Here is a 21,643-nt window from a genome sequence, read left to right as displayed (position 1 = left end):
ATCAGACCAATTAGACCTTAATTAGATTAGATTGTGTTCGGTTGATGTCATTTTATGATCAAACGGGCCTAATTGTTTTCGGTTTACATCAATTAGCTTTAAATTATGTTTTTTTAAGATGAATTAGGCTCGGATCAATGCTATTCATGTTTTAGGCTGTTTATGTTTCGGATCAATATTAATTAAGCATGTTTAAATGATAATTAGCTCCAATTAGACTCGGATTAATGTGAATTAGTGTATTATGCCTCATATTAGAGCCATTTTATCATGTTTTAGTCATGTTTATACATAAATATGTGTTTGTGTGGCAAGGGTAGACACGGTTTGGGGAGATCCTACTCGGGATTGGGCAAATGATGCTCTGTCGGAGGATTAACTCCTGTCGCAGAGATCCTGAGGGACCCCTTTTTAGAGATTCGGCCGGGGGATGATCCTGAATATGTTCGTCAGAGAAATAAATGGGTATGAATACGATGGCCGGTGGGGTGGAATGATCTAATACGGAACGGAGTAAATGCGCTGGAGTTTAGACAAGTTTGGGCCGCGCGGGGGCGTAACATCCTACTCCTGTATGGATACTATAAATGCCTTGAGAAAGTCCCTCAAGGATGTTGCTAGTTACAAGGATGTTTATCTATCTTAGAGCCTGGGGCTCCTTGTTCTTCGGCCTGTGCGTAGCCGCCGGCTTTGGGTGCTCTCGATCTTCTCTTCTCTACTTGTGAGCAATTGTTTTTCCTCTTCTTCTTTTTTGTCTGAAAAACCTCTCTCTTTTTCATCCGTTCTGCCGGCTTTAAATACCCACCGGTAGTAGCGTACCCCGAACGGGAGGGGGGGCACGAGTTCTGAGACATCATAAATGGAAAGGGCGACATCATTACCTCTGGGCGAAGTGACCGGGGGTGGAAAATACGTCCCACGCCCGGTCATCCGTCACCATAAATGCACTGGCAACAGGCGCAGTGGAGAGGGCCCAGCGGGCAGCCGCAGAGCGGCCCGGCGTGCCCGTCCTGTCTTGTTCCCCTGCCACAGCAGCGCGGCAGACGGAACGCCTCGGCCCTTACGATGTCATCCTGAGACGGGCCGGATGGCACGGGATGGGACCCGTGCATTCAATGACCCCACGCCCTTCCGCCAGGATGTGGCAGGAACTGACACTGAGCGTGACGGGAACAGTTGGAGGTGACAGGCCACGCGCGCTCTTTAAATGCAGCCTTGGGCCTTTGACTGGCTGACACCTCATCGGTGGGCCCCTCAGAGGCCACTGTCAGGGGGCTCTCTGGGTCGTCGGGGAACCGACTGCTCGGGGGTCACTGTACACCTCCCCGAGCACTCTCTCCCGAGAATGCCCTTTCTTGATCCTCGGGGAACCTACTGCTCGGGGGTACTGTTCACCCCCCCCCCCCCCCCCGAGCACCCTCTCCCGGGCACACTTGTACGGATCCTCGTGGCACCGAGTGCTCGGGGCTACTGCACACAGCCCCGAGCACTCTCTCCCGGAACTTCCTTCAGTGGGTCCTCGAGATACTTGGGCGCCCAGGGAGCCACCGCTCGCGGCCCCGGGCACACTTCTCCCGGTACTTAGCCTTCCTGGTCGTCGGGGGACTCGGGTGCTCGGGGGTCACCGTACACCTTCCCGAGCACTTTCTTCCCAGCACTTAGACTTCGTGGATCATCGGGGAACTGGGGTACTCGGGGACCACTGACTGTGGCCCCGAGCACCCTCTCCCGGGACTTAATCTTTTTTACCTTACGGAGGAGACTCCGCGGGATGGCGCCATGTGGCGGATTGCTGGCCTGGCCTCGGGATTCGGGGACCCCCGGTTCCTGATTCACCGACAGCAGCCCCCAGGCCCATTGGCAGGCGATGGCCCAAAGACTGCGGATGGGCCCTTCGTCGTCAATGAGGCCGAAGCCAGTACTGACGCCACACGGCGAGCTTTTAGATGGTGGTCCTCCCGGTCCGGGCCTCTGGTACGGCCCAACGGGGAGCCGAACGGACGCGCGTCCAACCGACTCCCGAGGTGTGTGATAACGGGACGGGCGGCGCGTGATAACGAGGCAGGCGGCACACGTGGCAACCGCGCAAATCGAGGAAAATACGCCCGGCAACTGCTGACACCGCACGGCCTGAGGGAGATTTGTCTGGCAGTTGCGCTAGCTGAGGAAACCGTCCCACCGAGCACGCCGCGACAGGCGACGTTCAAATTTCTCTGGGGTATAAAAGGAGGAGGGGAGCGAACCGCCCCCCTCTTTACGCCATCTTGCGATCGAGCTCTTACCTTCTTTGCACTCCTGAGCCCTAGACTTTCCGTAGGCGATCAGAGCACTCTTCTTCCCCCACCGTACAAATCGTCCCCCACCCCGACGAGATGTCGAGAGCAGGAGGAAGCCGCCGCAACCAGGCACCCGACAGCATACTGCCGGAGTCCCGGCTGGTGAACGAGGAGGCGGCGGACAGGGTTCGGAAGCTGATGGTTCCCGAGGGCCAGCAGGGGGCCTCGGTGGTGGCGCCGGTGAGCTTCCCGCCGGTGGCGAACCGGCCGGGGCGCATCGTTCTTTTGACTTCCTTCGTGGCGGCCGGCCTGGTGCCGCCATTCTTGACGTTCTTTCTCCAGATCCTGGAAACGTTCGGGATCCAGTTCGTGCACCTCAGCCCCAACTCAGTCGTCATCCTGGCGGTCTTCGCCCACCTCTGCGAGATGTTTGTCGGGGTGCTGCCGTCGGTGACGCTCTTCCGGCACTTCTTCATGCTGCGGTCGGCAGGGAAGAAGAGGGGCCTCTCCACCGCGGACATCGCCGGCTATTGCAACTTCCGGCTGCGGGACGGTCTGGGGGAGCAATACATTCCCCAGGTGCTACGGAGCAAGTGGGAGTACTGGTGGCGCGACTGGTTCTACGTCGACATCAGCCCCCACGACCGTCTGACCCTGCCGGAGATGGCGGCGGAGCCCCAGAAGGTGACCTGGGTGGCGCTGCAGGCGAAGCTACCGAAGTTCGACGCCCAGGGGCTGGTCGACAGGCCAGGGCGTCGAGACCCCAAGACTATCCAGATTCCCGGGGTGGACGAGACGGCCGGCGAGGAGGCCGCGAGCGATCCAACGCAGACCGGTGGCCCGGGCACCGCAGGCGGCGAGCCGCGGGCCAGCGGTGGGGCTGCTGCAGACAGCAGCCGCCAGGCCGGAGAAGGAGGCACCGCCGATAGCGGGGCGGCGATAGCACCGGGGGACAGAGGGAAGCGCCCCCGGACTTTAGTTCCTACACCGGCGTCCCCACCATCGCCGTCGCCTGGCGAGGAGGGAGGCCGGGGCGGTCAGTCGTCCAGCAAGGGGCCTTCGGCGGGGGCGGCATCTGTGGCTCTGAAACCAGACTTTGATCTGCTTGGGCCTTGTCTGGAGCTCGGAGAACGCATGGCAGCCCCGCAGAGCCCCCCACGAAAGAGGAGGAGGGAGGACTCCGGGCCAACGCCATTGGGCCCGGGGTACAGGATCCCGGCATCGAGGTGGCAATACCGAGGACCCAAATTGGCGTAAGTTTCCCCCCTTTTTTTTCTGAGCATACCTTGCCCGGAGCGACTTTGGAGACTAACCTTCGTTCTTCTTTTGCAGGCCGCCTACGGGCGCCGCCGGAGACCAAGGACGGCCGGAGGTGCCGAGGCCGGCTCCAGCCCCCGAGCTGAGCGCGCCTGAGCCAAGCGTGCCGACGGAGCCAGAGCCGCTAAGCGCGCCGGCCGGGATGGAGACACAGGCACCGCCCAGCCCAGAGCGGGTGGCAGCGGTCGCGCCTGAGCAACAGGCACCGGTTGAGTCCGCCCCGAGCGCGTCGAGCGTGGGGCGGTCGACCTCGTCGTGGGCGGTGCCTGCATGGCAATTTTTGGGGACCCCGAACCCCTCGGAGGAGGCTCGCAGGAGACCCAGCGCCCAGCCATCGCCCAGCCAGCCCACCGACCACCTCCCAGTCGTGCTAGGAAGCGCCCGGGAGGTGATCAGGCGGCTGGACGTGGCCGTGGCGGGAGAGATGACGCAGCTTGAGGCGAACCGTGCCGCCCTTGCTGCGGAGAGGGAGCGGCTTGTCGTGGGCTGACGCCTTTTTGAGGCCCGCGTCGCCGCGGCGCGCGCCGCCAACGAGAGCGAGCGGCACGCTCTGGAGGAGGAGCGGAAGGCCCTAGAGGGCACTCGCATGGAGGCCGCGTGAGAACGGGAAGAAGCCACCAGCGTGGCCGAGGCATCGCAGCAGCAGGCTGCCGAGGCACTCGCCAGGGAGAGGCAGGCGCAGGCGCGGGAGGAGGTGGTCCTGGCCCGCGAGAGGACGGCGGAAGCCTCCCAGGCTGAATTGGCCCGCCTGAAAGGCTAGGCTGAACAGGTCCGCGCCGAACTCCAACACCGGGAGGAGGACCTCCAGAGCCGGGAGGAGGACGTCGTGATTAGGGAGACCGACGTCGGCATCACGACGGCGGACCTGGAAGCTCCGGAGGAACTGCTGATCATCCGGGAGACGGAGGCTGCCGAGGCGGTGCTGGCCTCAGCCACTCGGGAGGAGCGGGCCGCCAAGTGGGAATCCGAGCTGACCACCCACGAGCAGACCCTCTCCGCCCTCGCGGAGCGGGTGAAGCAGGTTGAAGCCCAGGAGTCCGGCGTGGCCGAGGGACAGAGCCTCGAGGAGCGGCTGCGGAGCATGACGGAGGAGCTCGAGGCCGCCAACACCGAACGGGCCAGCATGAAGCGGATGATGGAAGACATCCTCCGGCAAACGCAAAGGTCCATTAGGGTGGTCAGGCTCGGGCGAGTCCACGTGGAGGCGAAGGGGACGGGCCTCGGCCAGGTTGCCCTTGGCTTTCAGAGAATCAGCCAGTGCCTCGAGGCGCTGCCCCAGGCCGTCCAGGAGCTCGCTGCCCGGGAAGGGCGTGGCTTGGCCCAGGCGGTGGTTGAGCATGTCCTGGCCTGCTACCGAAGCCGGGACCCGAACTCCCCACTGGAACCAGCTCAGGAAGGGGTGGTCAAAGCCGAGGAGGAAGCCGCCCGGGAGGCAGTTCGGGGTGCCACCGCTGAGGTGGCGGCCTGCTTTGCGCGAGAGGCACCGCCGACTTCAGACCCAGGGAGTAGCGGCGAGGGCTCCGACTTAGAGTAGGATTTTGTAGTTTTTCTTTTTCTTTGTCTTGATGTAAATATGGGAGTGATCCCTCAGAATAGCTATCCTTTTTTGTGAATATAATGGAAGCCTTTCTTTAGGGTCGCAACTCCAGTATTCTTCTGAGTGCTTGATGAAGTTTTTGCTGTTTTCACTTGATGCCCCGAGGAGTACTCGGTCGGTCCGAGCCCGACCTTTCCTTCCCTGAGAATGAAGTCGCCCTGACCACTCGTCGCCGGAGCAGTGAGGCCTTCTCGGTGCGTTCAGCCCCCGAGCCCTCGCGAGTCCGCAACGGCTAAGTCAAAAGACAAAGGCACGAACTTCCTTGCTCGGGAGATAGATCGATCCAGCACAGAGCACGCCATGACCAGTAAACACTTTCCCATTCTGCGACCACTCAGCAAGTAGACTGGAGACACGTGCGGGCGGGAATGCGACCAAGAGTCCCCACAGTTTGGTGGTGCCCGGGCTTAGGACGGACCAGACCGAGCACCGACAGCCCGCCCCTGGGGCCTAGGCTCCGGACTATTCGAGCGGCTCGAGCGATAGGATTACCCCAGAACCCCAGGGACTCGGTAGTGCTCGGGGCCCTTTAAGCGGACCGAACACCACGACCACCATGAAAGACTTCGGTCGGACATTGCCGTACGTACGGTACACCTTTCTACTGACCGTTCTGTCGTTCCAGGAAAAAGTGGACACGTGGTAGTGTTTTGTGCGCGAGGAGACCATCTCGCCGAACAAATTAGAGTACGAGGGCCCCTGAGGACAACTCGGGAACAATATATTACTGAATGTAAATTCGTCTCACCGGACAGCTGTCAACTTTTCGGCCAACCGATCTAGGAGAAGCATGCGCTCCGAGCTCGGGGTGCCCGGGAACTTGGTTCCCACGGCTGGGGCGCCCGAGCAGTGGGGGGCGCGAGGGGGGCCCGGATCAGGCGATCCCGACCACTCACGCCTGAGCAGTAGGACCACCCGAGGACCCTTAGGGCCGAGCAACAACCTGGGCACCGAGGCCCTCGCGGTCGAGCTGCTTTTGCTTTTGATTGTCGATCTGTGACTCGAGGAAAATAGAGAAAATCTTTGCTTGGTGCGCTCTATTAGTGCGGTACTCATTATAGACTGCTCTCGTTTTCGTCCTGAGACCTCTCGAATGCCCAGACCGGCGGACAAGAGCAGGCAGAGGCATAACCCAGAGGTCCTATGGTTCGGTAGCGCCCGGGTATGATAGACCAGACCGAGCACCGACAGCCCGCCCCTGGGGCCTAGGCTCCGGACTACTCGAGCGGCTCGAGCGATAGGATTACCCGAGAACCCCAGGGACTCGGCAGTGCCCGGGAGCCTGCCACGACACCGAACACCACAGCCTACCACAACAGACGTAAGTCAGCGGCAACTGCCCGCGCGCATACCGATCGAGATTCTTTTATCAACGGGGAAAAAGAGAGAGCGAACTTTTCTCGCACGATCGAGCATCTCACCAGACAAATTAAACATATGGAATCCAGGAAAATGAAATTTGACATAAGGATTGCACATTGATATACATATTGTATTGACAATTTTTTTTACAAGGTCGGGTGACTTACCCAGTTAGTGGTAGCCCCCGGTCAACTTGGGCGGGGGGAAGCCCCCAGCCTGGTTGACCTGAGCCTGCAAACATGGCCATCTACAGGAAGAACTTACGCAGGTGCTCGATGTTCCACGGGTTGGGGAGCGGCTGCCCATCTTCTGCAGCCAACCGGAAGGAGCCTTCTCGCGGGACACCGATCACGGTAAAGGGGCCTTCCCACATAGGGGACAGCTTATTCCTTCCTTCGCGCGATTGGACGCGTCAGAGAACTAGATCGCCCACCTCGAGAGACCGGGCCCGGATGTGGCGCTGATGGTAGCGTCGCAGGCTTTGCTGGTAGCGGGCTGCTCGGACGGCGGCACGCTGCCAGCGCTCTTCCAAATAGTCGACGTCATCGCGCCTTTGCTACTCCTGTTCGCCTTCAGAGTAGGCGTGCACCCGAGGGAAGCCTAGAGTGAGCTCGGAGGGGAGGACCGCCTCAGCGCCGTACACAAGGAAGAAAGGAGTCTCCCCGGTGGTGCGACTTGGCGTGGTCCGGTTGGCCCATAGCACGGCAGGCAGCTCGTCGATCCACCCTTTCTCGTGCTTTGCGAGCACGTTGTAGGTCCGGGTTTTGAGCCCCTTCAGTATCTCCGCGTTGGCACGCTCGACCTGCCCATTGCTACGAGGATGAGCGACGGAGGCGAAGCAGAGCTTGATGCTGAGGTCTTCGCAGTAATCCCCGAACAGGGCACTTGTGAACTGAGTGCCATTGTCGGTGATGATCTGGTTCAGGACACCAAAGCGGCTGGTGATACCGCGGATAAACTAGAGTGTGTGTTCTTGGTCACCTTGACGACTCGAACCGCCTCCGACCACTTAGTGAATTTGTCGATGGCGACGTAGAGGTACTCATAGCCCCCGATTGCTCGGGGGAATGGACCTAGAATGTCTAGACCCTAGACCGCGAAAGGCCATGACAGGGGTATGGTTTGAAGAGCCTGAGTTGGCTGGTGAACCTGCTTTGCGTGGAACTGGCACACCCTACAGCGCCGAACCAACTCGGAAGCATCCTGGAGGGCTGTAGGCCAGTAGAAACCTTGCCGGAAGGCCTTCTCGACCAACGTGCGGAACGATGCATGGCCACCGCACTCGCCCTCGTGGACCTCAGCGAGAAGCTCGCTGCCTTCTGCTCGGGAGATGCATTTCAGGAGGATGCCGCATGCGCTACGCTGGTAGAGATCCCCATCTACTATGGCATAGCGTTTGGACTGCCGAGCAACTCTTTCGGTAGAAGCCTCATCCCTGGGGAGGAACTTTTCCTTTAAGTACCCTCGGATCTCGTCCATCCATGAGGCATCTTGAGAACAATCAGCAAGCGCAGCGCACTCGCCGGACGGCAGCACCCTGTCGGGGCTTCCCACTGAGGGCGCCGCCGGGGTCCCCTGAATTGAGCTCGAGGTTTCCCCTTCGTCCTGTTCGGCAGGCAGGACGGAAGGCCGTGTGAGTCTTTCTTCAAAGACTCCGGCAGGGACACGCGCACGGGAGGTGGCCAGGCGGGAGAGGTCATCGGCCAGAGCGTTGTCGCGGCGAGGGATGTACCGCAGCTCTAGGCCGTCGAAGCGCTTCTCCAGCTTCCTGACTGTCGCCACGTACGCCGACATTTGAGGATCCATGCACTGGTACTCTTTCGATACCTGGTATACCACCAGCTGGGAGTCTCCTTTGACCAGGTGGTGACGAATCCCGAGGCCCACCGCGGCTCGGAGGCCGGCGATGAGGCCCTCATATTCCGCCATGTTGTTGGATGCGCAGAACTGCAGCTGCACGACATACCGGAGTTCTTCACCCATTGGGGAGGTGAGAACCACTCCGACCCCGCGCCTTTCAGTGTGAGGGAACCGTCGAAATGCATAATCCAGTACCCGGGCACGTCGTGCCCGGGATATGTGGAGATTTCTTCTTGGACGACCTTAGGGACGGGCGTCCATTCTGCCACGAAGTCAGAGAGCGCCTGGCTTTTGATCGCCTGGCGGCTGACAAAGTGCAGGTCGAACTCTGCCAGCTCCACCGCCTACTTGACTACACGCCCGGTGCCTTCTCGGTTCCGGAGGATGGGCCCCAATGGGTACGTGGTAACCACCGAGACCTTATGCGCCTGGAAGTAGTGGCGCAGCTTCCGGGAAGCGATGAGCACGGCGTAGAGCAGCTTTTGATCCTGGGGGTACCTTGTCTTGGCCTCCCGGAAGACTTCACTGACGAAGTACACCGGTCGCTGTACCCGGCGGGCCCGGACTGCGGCTTCACTCGAGGGCCTGCTACAGCTCCCGAGATCGGCGATGGGGTCGGGGCTGACTGGGTGCTCGGGCTCGACTCCCTGGTCGGGAGGAGCCAAGTGCTCGGGCTCGACCCCTTGCTCGGGGGGAGCCAAGAGGACGGGGGAGTGCTCGGGGGCGGCCGGGAGCTAGGACCCAGCACCTTACCCCGTGCACTCATCGCGCTCCACCACCAGCACCATGCTCACGACCTGAGGAGTGGCCGACACGTAAAGCAGTAGTTGCTCGCCTTCGGACAGGGCCACCAGCACAGGTGGTGAGGTGAGATACTTCTTCAGACTGCGGAAGGCCTGCTCGGCCTCTGGCGTCCAGTCGAAACGACCGGTCTTCTTGAGAAGCTTGAAAAAGGGGGAGTCCTCGCTCCCCGAGTTTAGAGATGAAGCGCCCGAGGGCCGCCATGCAGCCGGCGAGACGCTGAACCTCCTTGAGTCGAGCCGGGGGTCGCATCTGCTCGATGGCCCGGATCTTCTCTAGATTGGACTCGATCCCTCGGCTGGAAACCAAGAAACCGAGGAGCTTGCCCGCAGGCACCCCAAAGACGCATTTCTCGGGGTTGAGCTTCAGGCGGGTAGTGCGGAGACTGTTGAAAGTCTCGGCAAGATCTTCGAGCAGGGTGGCGCGGTGTCGGGATTTGACCACGAGATCGTCGATGTAGGCCTCGATGTTGCGGCCAACCTGCGAATCAAGGGTGATGCGGATAGCGCACTCGAAAGAAGACTCAGCGTTGCACAAACCAAAAGGCATCGATACATAGCAATAAGTCCCCACCGGAGTGGTAAAAGCAGTTTTTTCTTCGTCCTCTATGGCCATTCGAATCTGGTGATAACCAGAGTTTGCATCTAAAAAACACAAAAGATCACATCCCGCGGTTGCATCTATAATTTGATCTATGCGGGGCAAAGGAAAAGGATCTTTGGGGCAAGCTTTGTTTAGATCGGTGTAGTCCACGCACATGCGGAGCTTGCCGTTGGCCTTCGGGACGATAATTGGGTTTGCCAGCCACTCGGGGTGGAGGACCTCTCGGATAAATCCGGTGTCAAGGACCTTGTTGACTTGCTCCCGGATGAACTCCTGGCGCTCGGGCGCCTGCCGCCGGACCTTCTGCTTCACCGGGCGTGCGTCCGGGCGCACAGCCAGGTGGTGCTCGATCACCTCCCTAGGGATCCCGGGCATATCGGACGGCTGCCATGCAAACACGTCGACGTTAGCCCGGAGGAAGGCGACGAGCGCGCTTTCCTATTTGCCGCCCAGGTCACCGCCGATTCGGACGACCTGGGAGGCGTCTTCGCCCACCACGACCTCCTTCGTAGGAACGGAGGTGTCGGCAGCGAGTCGAGTTTTGGATGAAGAGGGTCCCAGGCCCCCTGGGCAACCTTCGACCTCGGCTTGGGCTAAGACCAAGGCCGAGTATAACTGCTCGGCGCAGGAGACGGCGCTGCTGGTCTCGGCGGACACGGAGATGGGGCCTGCTGGGCCCGGCATCTTGACCGTGAGGTACGCGTAATGCGTAACCACCATGAACCGAGCGAGCGCCGGGCGCCCGAGGATGGCGTTGTAGGGGAGGGGGAGCTCCACGACGTCGAAGATGACGTTCTCCGTCCGGAAATTGTCCCGGCTCCCGAATGTCATGGGCAACTCGACCTGCCCGAGGGGCAGGGAGTGCCCGGGTGTCACCCTGTAAAATGGGAGCGATGGCTTTAGGTGCCTGGAGGGCACCTGCAGCTTCTCGAAAGCCTCCTTGGAGAGGAGGTAACGCCTGCACCCCCGTCGATTAGCACTCTACTGACCTTCACATTGCAGATGGTGGGGGACACTACCAGGGGTAGTTGCCCCACGCCTGCAGTACTGGCGGGGTGGTCGGCTAAGCTGAATGTGATCGGTGTGTCTGACCATTTCAGGGGCCTTGCGGCCTCTTCACTCGGGGTCGCCGAGCACACCTCACGCCACATGGTTTTGACACTGCGGCGGGAGGAGGGCGTGTACGCGCCTCCGTCGATAAAGGCGACGGTGTGCTCAAGCTCCTGGAAGCCGAGCTCTGTGTTGTTGGGGGCGGCTTCTTCGTCCCCACCCTGGCGGGGCTCCTCGCAGTCCCTTTGGAAATGCTTGATGAGGCCCTTGACCGTGCGGCACTCCGTGAGATCATGCAATCTGGTCTGGTGGATCGGGCACCACTTCCCCAGCTTGGGCCCCGCAGGAGCGGGGGCCCTTGCCGGATCGGGAGCCCTGGCGGGAGCCGGAGCCCTTGCGGGAGCCGAAACCCTATGAAGGGCTCGGGCCGGGGCTCTCGCGAGCGTAGGCCGTCTGTCAGCGGCCACCCGGTGTGCTTGCCGGCGGTCGGGCTCCTGGGCCGGCCCACAGGCGGGGCCCTGGGCTGGCTCGACGGGGACAGCCTCGCGCATCCTTCTCTTTTTCTTTTCCCGCCAGTCAGAGCGGGAAGGACCTGGTTGATTAGTGGCGGGGTGCTCAGGGCGCGGAACATGCCAAGCCCGAGCTTCCACCGCCTTAGCGCACTTGTCGGCCAGCGCAAAAAGTTCCGCGGTGGTCTCGACCTCGTGCGTGCCTAGCTTCTCGAGCATCCGCTCATCGCGAAAGCCCTACCGGAAAGCGACAATGATAGCATGGGGGGTTATCCGCGGGATGGTGTTGCGGACCTGGCTGAAGCGCTGAATAAAGTGCCGCAGCGTCTCCCCCTCCTGCTACTTGACGGCATGGAGGTCGCACTCCAGGCCGGGGCGCATGAATGTGCCCTGAAAATTAGCCACGAACTGGTGGCAAAGATCATCCCAGGAGCTGATAGATCCTAGGGGTAAGTTCATAAGCTAAGAGCGGGCAGAGCCCCTCAAGGCAACATGAAAGTAGTTACCATCACCTTTTCGCTACCACCAGCCACCTGGACAACGGTGGTGTATATCTGGAGGAACTCGACGGGGTCGATGGACCCATCATACTTGTCTGGCAACTCAGGGCAGAACTTGGTGGGCCATTTGACCTGGCGGAGCTCACTGGTGAAGGCACGGCACCTGGTGCCGTACCTGCAGCGCGGGTAGCGCCCTTGGGCGGTGAACGCCGGGGAGCTGGGGAGCCCCAGCGATCATGGGCTGGCAAGGCGGAAGCCTGGTCCTCAGCTTCAGCCTCCTACCGAGTCTCCCGCTGGCGCTCGAGAGTGACGCACGAGTCTTCGATGCCCCTCTGCTCGTTGTGGTGTAAGCGAAGGTCCTGGGTTCCATAAGTGGCCAGGGGGGCGGCGCTCCGCCTGGAGGCCCCCCGGCCAGCGCGACCGCCACCTGACAATGGGCCGGTCCTAGCGGCACCACGCTGGTTGGTGGCGCGGGAACTCTCGGCCAGCACCTGGCGGCGAGCAGTGCCGACCAGGGCGGTGACTTCCTGGAGCCAGCGGCCCTCCGGGGTTTCCCCCACCGCCTGGACTGGCCGATGCCTGAGGAGAGATTGCGCCGCAAGCAGCGTGCTCCCGGGGCTGGCCTCGCCGAAGGCGAGCCTACGCCGGAGCGGCGCCCGGTGCTGTCCAGACGCGGACCTGGCGGCAGAAGTTTCGACCACTGGCTGGGGGTCGGATGGTGCCCCGGCGATGGCGGCAGCGGCCCTGCTATGCCCAGCACCCTGGTCCCCTTGGGAGGGGAACGCCGTGCGTGCTGACCGCGGCTGCTGCTGGGACGCAGCAGCGACTGGGGCCTCCTGAGCGAGGGGCTCCATTTCCCCACTGGAGCTGGAGCCGGAGCCCTGGAGGCGGTGACCACCGGCCATTTTTTCTGCGGAAGAAAACAAACAAACAAATTCAGGGATGCTTCCCCCCTACCTGGCGCGCCAGCTGTCGGAGGATTAACTCCTGTCGCAGGGATCCTGACGGACCCCTTTTTAGAGATTCAGCCGGGGGGATGATCCTGAATATGTTTGCAGGAAAAATAAATGGGTATGAATGCGATGGCCGGTGGGGTAGAATGATCTAATGCGGAATGGAGTAAATGCGCAGGTGTTTAGACAGGTTCGAGCCGTGCGGGGGCGTAACACCCTACTCCTCTATGGATACTATAAATACCTTGAGAAAGTCCCTCAAGGATGTTGCTAGTTACAAGGGTGTTTATCTATCTTAGAGCCTGGGGCTCCTTGTTCTTCAGCCTGTGCGTAGCCACCGGCTTTGGGTGCTCTGGATCTTCTCTTCTCTACTTGTGAACAATTGTTTTTCCTCTTCTTCTTTTTTGTCTGAGAAACCTCTCTCTTTTTCGTCCATTCTGCCGGCTTTAAATACCCGCAGGCAGTAGCGTGCCCCGAACGGGAGGGGGGGCACGAGTTCCGAGACACCATAAATGGAAAGGACGTCATCATTACTTCTGGCTGAAGTGACCGGAGGTGGAAAATGCGTCCCACGCCCGGTCATCCGTCACCACAAATGCACTGGCAACGGGCGCCGTGGAGAGGGCCCACCGGGCAGCCGCAGAGCGGTCCGGTGTGCCCGCCCTGTCTTGTTCCCCTGCCACAGCAGCGCGGCAGACGGAACGCCTCGGCCCTTACGACGTCATCCCGAGACGGGCCGGATGGCACGGGATGGGACCCGTGCATTCAATGACCCCACGCCCTTCCACCAGGATGTGGCAGGAAATGACACTGAGCGTGGCGGGAGCAGTTGGAGGTAACAGGCCACGCGCGCTCTTTAAATGCAGCGTTGGGCCTTTGACTGGCTGACACCTCATAGGTGGGCCCCTCGGAGGCCACTGTCAGGGGGCTCTCTGGGTCGTCGGGGAACTGAGTGCTCGGGGGTCACTGTACACCTCCCCAAGCACTCTCTCCCGAGAATGCCCTTTCTTGATCCTCGGGGAACCGAGTGCTCGGGGGTACTGTTCACCCCCCCCCCCCCCCCCCCCCGCACACTTGTACGGATCCTCGGGGGACCGAGTGCTCGGGGGCTGCTGCACAAAAGCCCCGAGCACTCTCTCCGGAACTTCCTTCAGTGGATCCTCGAGATACTTGGGCGCCCAGGAGGGAGCCACCGCTCGCGGCCCCGGGCACACTTCTCCCGGTACTTAGCCTTCCTGGTCGTCGGGGGACTCGGGGGCTCGGGGGTCACCGTACACCTTCCCAAGCACTTTCTTCCCGGCACTTAGACTTCATGGATCATAGGGGAACTGGGGTACTCGGGGACCACCGACTGTGGCCCCGAGCACCCTCTCCCGGGACTTAATCTTTTTTACATTACGGAGGAGACTCCGCGGGATGGCGTCATGTGGCGGATTGCTGGCCTGGCCTCGGGATTCAGGGACCCCCGGGTCCTGATTCACCGACATGCTCAATAAAGCAATTAGAAGGAGGGGAATCGGGGAGATTAAGCAAAACCCAAAGAAATCCCCAATTCCCCCCCAAATTTCGAACCCTAAACCCCAAATTTCCCCAAAATCCCGAACCCTAAGCCCTTTTTTTTCGGAACCCTAGAGTCACGGAGAAGGGGTACTCACCTTTTCATGTCGTCGTGGATCACTCCGTGTACCACGCGCGCGGATCCTCCTCTTACGCTGGCCACCATGCCGTCGCCGCTCCCTCCCGTGTGCATCGGCTCCCCGGTGTGCTTCCCTATCGCCGCGTGCGTGAGACCCTCACAGGCACCACCGCAGATCTAACCGATGGAGCCACGCGCGACCATCGTCGCATGCGTGCTCCGGCGGGTAGGCCTGCAGCTGCGCCGCCCTCTCTCTCTCTCGATCACGTTGCCCCTTCTCTCCTCTTCCCTCTTCTTCGACCGTGGTTTTCCATCGTCGGAGCTCTCGCCGCCGCTCATCTCTCACGCGGAGATTTCGGGGAGGGAGAGGAAAAATGAATTAGGGTTAGGGTTTTCAGCCGACGGTGTTTTTATCCTGGGCGCTTTCATCGGTCAGCCATCGGATCGCCTTGAACAGCTGGAAAAAACGAGAGCGCTCGGCCGGGCCGGCGCGCGAGCAAGGAGCTGGGCCGCGCGCTATTTTCTGGGCCGATCGCGTTGCTGGGCTGCATTCTCGGCTGGGCCAGATGCGCACGCGTGGGCCGATGGGCTGAACAGGCCGGTTGGGCCAATTTCTTTTAAGCTTTTGGGCTTTTTCTTTTTTCAGAATTTCTAGTGGTTATTTAATAATTTTATTCTTTTATGCACTGGATTATGGCCCAAAATTAATAATGATTAGTGCAAAAAAAAATATGATTAATTCTATGGTTGAATTGGATCCAACGGGAAGATTTTTCCGGAGAATTTTACAATTATTTTATGTAGGTTCATAATTACTTTTTGACCAAAGTTGACTGTAATTATGTGCTATTTTATGTGTTTATTCAAATTCTTTTCCGTTTTCTACCCAACGGTGATGCGGATTGAAGTTTTATTTTTTGCATGATCTTAATCAAACCAACGTAGGGTTATTTTCGTGCAAATTTTATTTCCTTATGATAAATTTTCTAATCTGGCCCAATTATTCTCTCTAGCTCTTAACGCTTCCTCCATTGCTGCCACTATTAACAGCATAGAGCAACTTACGGGCAATAATTTTCCCGCTTGGAAAGCTAAGGTGACTGTTGTCCTTGGTGTTTTGGACCTGAACTATGCACTCAAGGTTGACGCTCCCACTACTCCTGCCATTGGCGTGGAAAATTATGATGAATTAAAGAAAACTTATGATGCACTTTCTGAGAAGTGAAAGCGGTCCAACCACATGTCTCTTATGATAATGAGGAACTCAATATCAGATGCTATAAGGGGAGCGATCCCAAACTCAGAAAAAGCTAAGACGTACTTGGCATCTGTGGAGGAGCAATTTAAAGGCACCTCCAAGGTTTATGCCAGTACACTGATTCAGAAGTTCCTCAACACTAAGTATAATTATGGCTCTGGTGGCATAAGAGAACACATCATGATGATGACGGACATGGCTGCCAAACTCAAGGGCATGAATATGGAAATCTCCGAGGGTTTCCTTGTCCACTTCATTATGACCTCTCTCCCTCCTGAGTTTACTCCTTTTAAGATAAATTACAACACTCAGAAAGAGAAGTGGAGCATGAGCGACTTGATCGCAATGTGCGTCCAAGAGGAAGAGAGGGTGAGGGCTGAAAATAAAGACTTTGTGAATCAAGTAAGCAGCCCCAAGAATAAAAGAAAATTCCAAGGGGATTTCAAGTCTAAGAAGAAGTTGTATTTTGTCGCTAAACACGACAAGGCAGCACAGAGGGCACCCAAGGCAACTGCTCCTTCTGCTCCTGCCTCTCAATAATCTAAGGATGACGGATGCCACTTCTGCCACAAGAAGGACCACTACCAAAAGGACTGTGTTGGTTTCCTGAAGTGGCTCGCAAAGAAGGGTAATGATTTCATAACATTCATTGATGAATCACTTTATGCTGATTTTTCCCTTAATTCATGGTGGATTGACTCAGGTGCCACTGTGCACGTTACCAACTCCTTACAGGGATTCCTTACCGCGAGAACATTAAGAAAGCGGGAGCGAAGTCTTATAGTGGCCAATGGGAAGGAAGCTCAAGTTGAAGCTATCGGATCCCTTCCATTAGTTCTTGATAGTGGCTTCACTCTTAGACTGAATAATGTAGTTTATGTTCCTTCCATGAGGAGGAATCTCATTTCTGTTTCGATGTTAGATGATGATGGTTTTCATTGTAATTTCGGAGATAATAAATGTATTCTTAAATTTAATTCAGATGTTATTGGTCTTGCCATCCGACAAGACAAACTTTATATGCTTCTTAATGAATCCTTTGTGACGATGAATGTCTATGATGTAAGCCATAAGAGAAAGAGAACTACAATTAATGAGACTTCTTCGAAACTGTGGCATTGTCGTCTAGGCCACATTTCAAGGGGGAGAATGGAGCATCTCATTAAGGAAGAGATTCTCCAACCCTTAGACTTCTCCGACTCTGACCACTGCATAGATTACATTAAAGGAAAATACATTAAGCAAATAAAGAAAGATGCCACTCGGAGCATAGGATTATTAGAATTAATTCACACGGACATATGTGGTCCTTTTCCTGTGACATCAGTTGACGGTTTTGATTCTTTCATTACCTTCACTGATGATTTCTCCCGTTACGGCTATATCTACCCCATTAAAGATCGATCTGAGTCTCTCGATAAATTTAAGATATTTAAGGCTGAAGTAGAAAATCAGCACAACCTGAAGATTAAAGTAGTAAGATCGGATCGCGGGGGAGAATATTATGGGAGGCATGCCACATATGGGCAAATCCCTGGTCCTTTTGCCAGATTCCTTCAGGAAAATGGCATAGTAGCCCAATATTCTACACCTGGTGAACCTCAGCAAAACAGGGTAGCTGGGCGATGCAACCGCACGCTTATGGACATGGTGCGAAGTATGCTCAGCTATTCTAGTTTACTGGTTGGACTGTGGATGGAGGCACTTAAGACAGCCACACACATTCTTAATCGGGTTCCTAGTAAATCAGTTCCAAAACCACCTTATGAATTATGGACTGGAAGAAAACCCTCTTTAAAGTATTTACGCATGTGGGGCTGTGCAGCTAAAGCTAAAGTCTTTAATCCACATATTGGAAAATTAGATCCTAAGACAGTTAGTTATCACTTTATCGAGTATCCTGAAAGATCAAAGGGGTATCGCTTTTACTGTCCAGATAGGATCACTAAGTTCGTAGAAACAAGACACGCTGTGTTTCTTGAGAACGGGGATCTGGAGCCGAGGGAAGTTGATCTTGAAGAAAAGCGGGTTTATGTTCCTAATCCGCTGATCCAAGTGTCATACATCCCTGTGCCCCAGGTGGTTGCACCTTCAGTAGAAACTAACGTCAGTGCAACTCCTGTTGAGGTCTCTGAAATTCCTAATGATGAGCTTCAGCAGTCCCCTACAGTACCCAGTCCTTGTCCTGCAGTGCACAATGAACCGATCAGGAGATCACAGCGTGACAGGAGACCTGCCATCTCGAACGATTATGTTATTTATATGAATGAGGATGTTAATGACATAGGGAAGACAGAAGATCCCAACTCATATAAAGAGGCCATGATGAGTGAGCATTCGTTTGAGTGGCTTAATGCCATGAATGACGAATTAAAATCTATGACCGATAATGATGTGTGGGACCTAGTAGAAATCCCTGACGGAGCTAAAACAGTAGGCTGTAAATGGGTCTACAAAACTAAACATGACTCTAATGGGAACATCGAAAGGTTCAAAGCAAGGCTCGTAGCTAAAGGCTTCTCGCAAAGAGAAGAAATCGATAATAATGAAACATTCTCTCCTGTATCAAGTAAAGATTCTTTCAGAATAATTATAGCGCTCACAGCGCATTATGATTTAGACTGCATCAGATGGATGTAAAAACAACATTCCTTAATGGTGACTTGGAACAAAATGTTTACATGGCTCAGCCGTAAGGTTTTGTCATGAAAGGCAAGGAACATTTGGGATGTCGCCTTAAGAAATCAATTTATGGTCTAAAACAAGCATCTAGGCAGTGGTATCTCAAGTTTGATAAAGTCATTAGAAATTTTGGCTTTAAAGAAAATAAAGTTGATAACTGCATTTATATAAAGTTTAAAAGGGGATAAGGATATCTGTATGTGGATGATATCTTATTGGCCAGCAGTGATAAGGATATGATGTTTGAGACCAAGAGATTTCTTTCCTCTAATTTTGATATGAAGGATCTCGGTGAAGCCTATTATGTTCTTGGCATTGAAATTCACCGAGATCGGTCCAAAGGAGTATTAGGTTTGTCTCAGAAGGCATACATTGACAGAGTACTAAAGAAATACAATATGTATAAGTGTTCTGCCATGCCTGCTCCTATTGTTAAGGGCGATAAGTTTGGGACATTTCAATGCCCAAAGAACCAATATGAAATTGATCAAATGAAGACTGTCCCTTATGCTTCAGCTGTCGGAAGCATTATGTATGCTCAAGTATGTACACACCCTGACTTAGCTTTTGTGACCGGGATGCTTGGCAGATATCAGTCAAATCCAGGACCAGACCACTGGAAAGTCGTTAAGAAAGTCCTTCTCTATTTGCAATGCACTAAGAACTACATGCTCATATTTAGAGAATCCGATAACCTTGAAGTTATTGGTTATTCGGATGCAGACTTTGCGGGGTGTGTAGACACTAAGAAATCCATGTCAGGTTATATCTTCACCCTCGCTGGAGGAGCTATCTCGTGGAAAAGCTCCAAACAGACACTTACAGCATCTTCAACGATGCAAGCTGAGTTTGTGGCATGTTATGAGGCTACCGGGCAGGCTGTATGGCTAAAGAACTTTATTCCGGGATTAAGAGTGGTCGACAGTATTTCAAAACCACTTACATTATACTGCGACAATCAACCCGCAGTTTTCTATACGAGTAACAACAAGTTGAGTGGTGCTGCGAAACACATCGATATTAAGTATCATGTTGTGAAAGATAGAATCCAGGATCAAACAATAAGTGTCAAGCATATAAGTACTAAATCAATGCTTGCGGATCCGCTTACTAAGGGTTTGCCGCTCCATATTTTTCATGATCATGTTGTCGGCATGGAGTTATTGGAAAGCCTATGATTCTGGATAAGAGGATCATGATGCAAACCAACTCCCATTAGGAATAACGAATTTCCATTTCGAGATGAAATAGTGTATTATAGGTTTATGGGTTTCAGTGGCATTTAATTAGCGGTTGTAATCCTTTACCTTAGTATGCTAATTTATTGAGAGTGGGCTTATGATGTTAGCTTTTACGATCAAGGGGCAGAATGTTGGTTGATCTCGGCTAACAAACATGCCGAATTCTAATGGATCTAGGCCCACATACACGCGCCTTGATCGGAGGCGGAAACCAACTTTTGGTTTCGGTCCCGTTCCGTGCAGCGCAACAATAAAAAGGGAGACCTGGCACCTACATGATCAAGTTTTGCACGCAAGGGTCTGCCTCTCCCCCCATATACCTAAAAACTCTAACACGATCGTTAGGGCGCTGCCAACGGAGCGAAGGCCAACGCCACTGCCGGCCATCACCTCTACTTCGACTACACCGATGTGATCTCACTTTTAAACCCTATCTGATGGCATCACCGACAAATGGTCAGTGCTTACGCTTCCTCAATTAGATGTGTTTGTTGTTAGAGCTAATGTTCATGTGTTTTAGATGACCATACATTTCTATCACTCTTTTGGTGTGCGCGTCCTGCGATAAACACTGAGCTTCCGGAGGAGGAAGTGAGCTTGCGTGACTGGGCACTGTCTTGTCAGAAGAAAGGTGTATTCAGTGAGATTATTGACCCTCGTCTCCAGGGGAAAATAAATCCTGTGTGCTTCAGAAAAATTGCCGAAACTGCTGAGCAATGTGTTGCTGATCGTGGCATGGATAGGCCATCGATGGGCGATGTACTTCAGAACCTTGAGGTCGCTCTCCAGAGCTGCAGGAGAGTACAGGGGATAATAGCAGCCATGCTGAGGCGATGTCGTCCCTTGCCAAGACCTGGGTGGCCTCGGCAATTGTATTGACAGACTCAACAATGAGCGTCGCAGGACAAGGAGTTGTCTTCTCAGATATCACACATACTGAAGGCCGATGACCGCAAACTTCAGGTCAAGTTCTTATTAAACATTCAGGTCTTACTGCGGATTAATCTGTATGATCCATATATGTTCTGGTGACCTTGTAAAAGTTGCGTTATTGCATAGAACTGTGTTGTGTAAAATAAGTAACTGGTCGACGTTAATGAATGGGAAGCAATTACCTCGTATGGCTACATGCAGTGCTACCAGTGATGATCATATCCTGGGCCGGTGCCGGGACCGGTCCAGCCCAATAGCCCTTAGGAACTAGTACTTTGGGCCAGATTCAAGCCACTGAGCCCAATAGGAACTCGATCTCCCCTCAACGGCTGGAGCTCGACCCCTCCGTGGCTTGGCTCCCGACGCGACTTGCGGGAGACTACGACTGCGACCCGAAACTAGTTCGTCCTGCCACCCACCGCCGCCCGCCCATGCCAACCGCAGCCGGCCACCCCAGACCCCAGCACGGCAGTGCGTCCTCCCACCGGTGGCCTGGTGCTGTTCGCGTGTTCATCTTCCTCCCTCGGCTTCGTTCTCCACACTCCAGGGGCTCAGGTCTGTGATTTTCTGCTGCGCATTCCTCTCGGTCTCACGTTCAATTCCCAAATTAGAATCTCCCTTTTCATCAAGTAATCAAACGGGGGAACCTTTGAAGATGAACAGATTCCTAAGCAAGCAACTAACTAATTAGATGTCGCTAGGATCTGGATTAGATAGAGAGATGTTCTTCAAAAGATACATCAAAGAAAAGCTTACATTACTTAAGAAACAAAAGGTCAATAAAGATTGAGTTTGATCATGATATTAACCATATTAGAGATCACTAGTTAAGTGCTCGTGCATTGCAACAGAAACAAAAATTGCACAAAATGATATAGAGCATATGCAAGAGCTATTGCTTACATCAATGGAAACATCACTTACCTTTCACCCCGTGAGCGTATCTAAACAATGCATCCACTAACCATTCAATTGAATCATATTGCATTTGAAATTCATACATGCAGTGAACAAACAACACTCATAAAATCAAGACACAACAACCAAGTAGATTCAAAGCTTAAA

The 21,643-nt window shown here is 55.3% G+C and overlaps 1 pseudogene; it reads left to right on the top strand.

Moving 5' to 3' along the window:
• LOC133929744 (receptor-like protein kinase FERONIA) overlaps positions 1–20,595 on the top strand; it is a 34,630-nt pseudogene extending 14,035 nt beyond the window's left edge.
• Positions 20,596–21,643: the final 1,048 nt, after the last annotated feature.

Source organism: Phragmites australis, chromosome 9 (genome assembly GCF_958298935.1).
Source record: "Phragmites australis chromosome 9, lpPhrAust1.1, whole genome shotgun sequence".
NCBI classification, from domain to species: domain Eukaryota; kingdom Viridiplantae; phylum Streptophyta; class Magnoliopsida; order Poales; family Poaceae; genus Phragmites; species Phragmites australis.
This window is presented reverse-complemented; position numbering and strand designations above follow the sequence as displayed.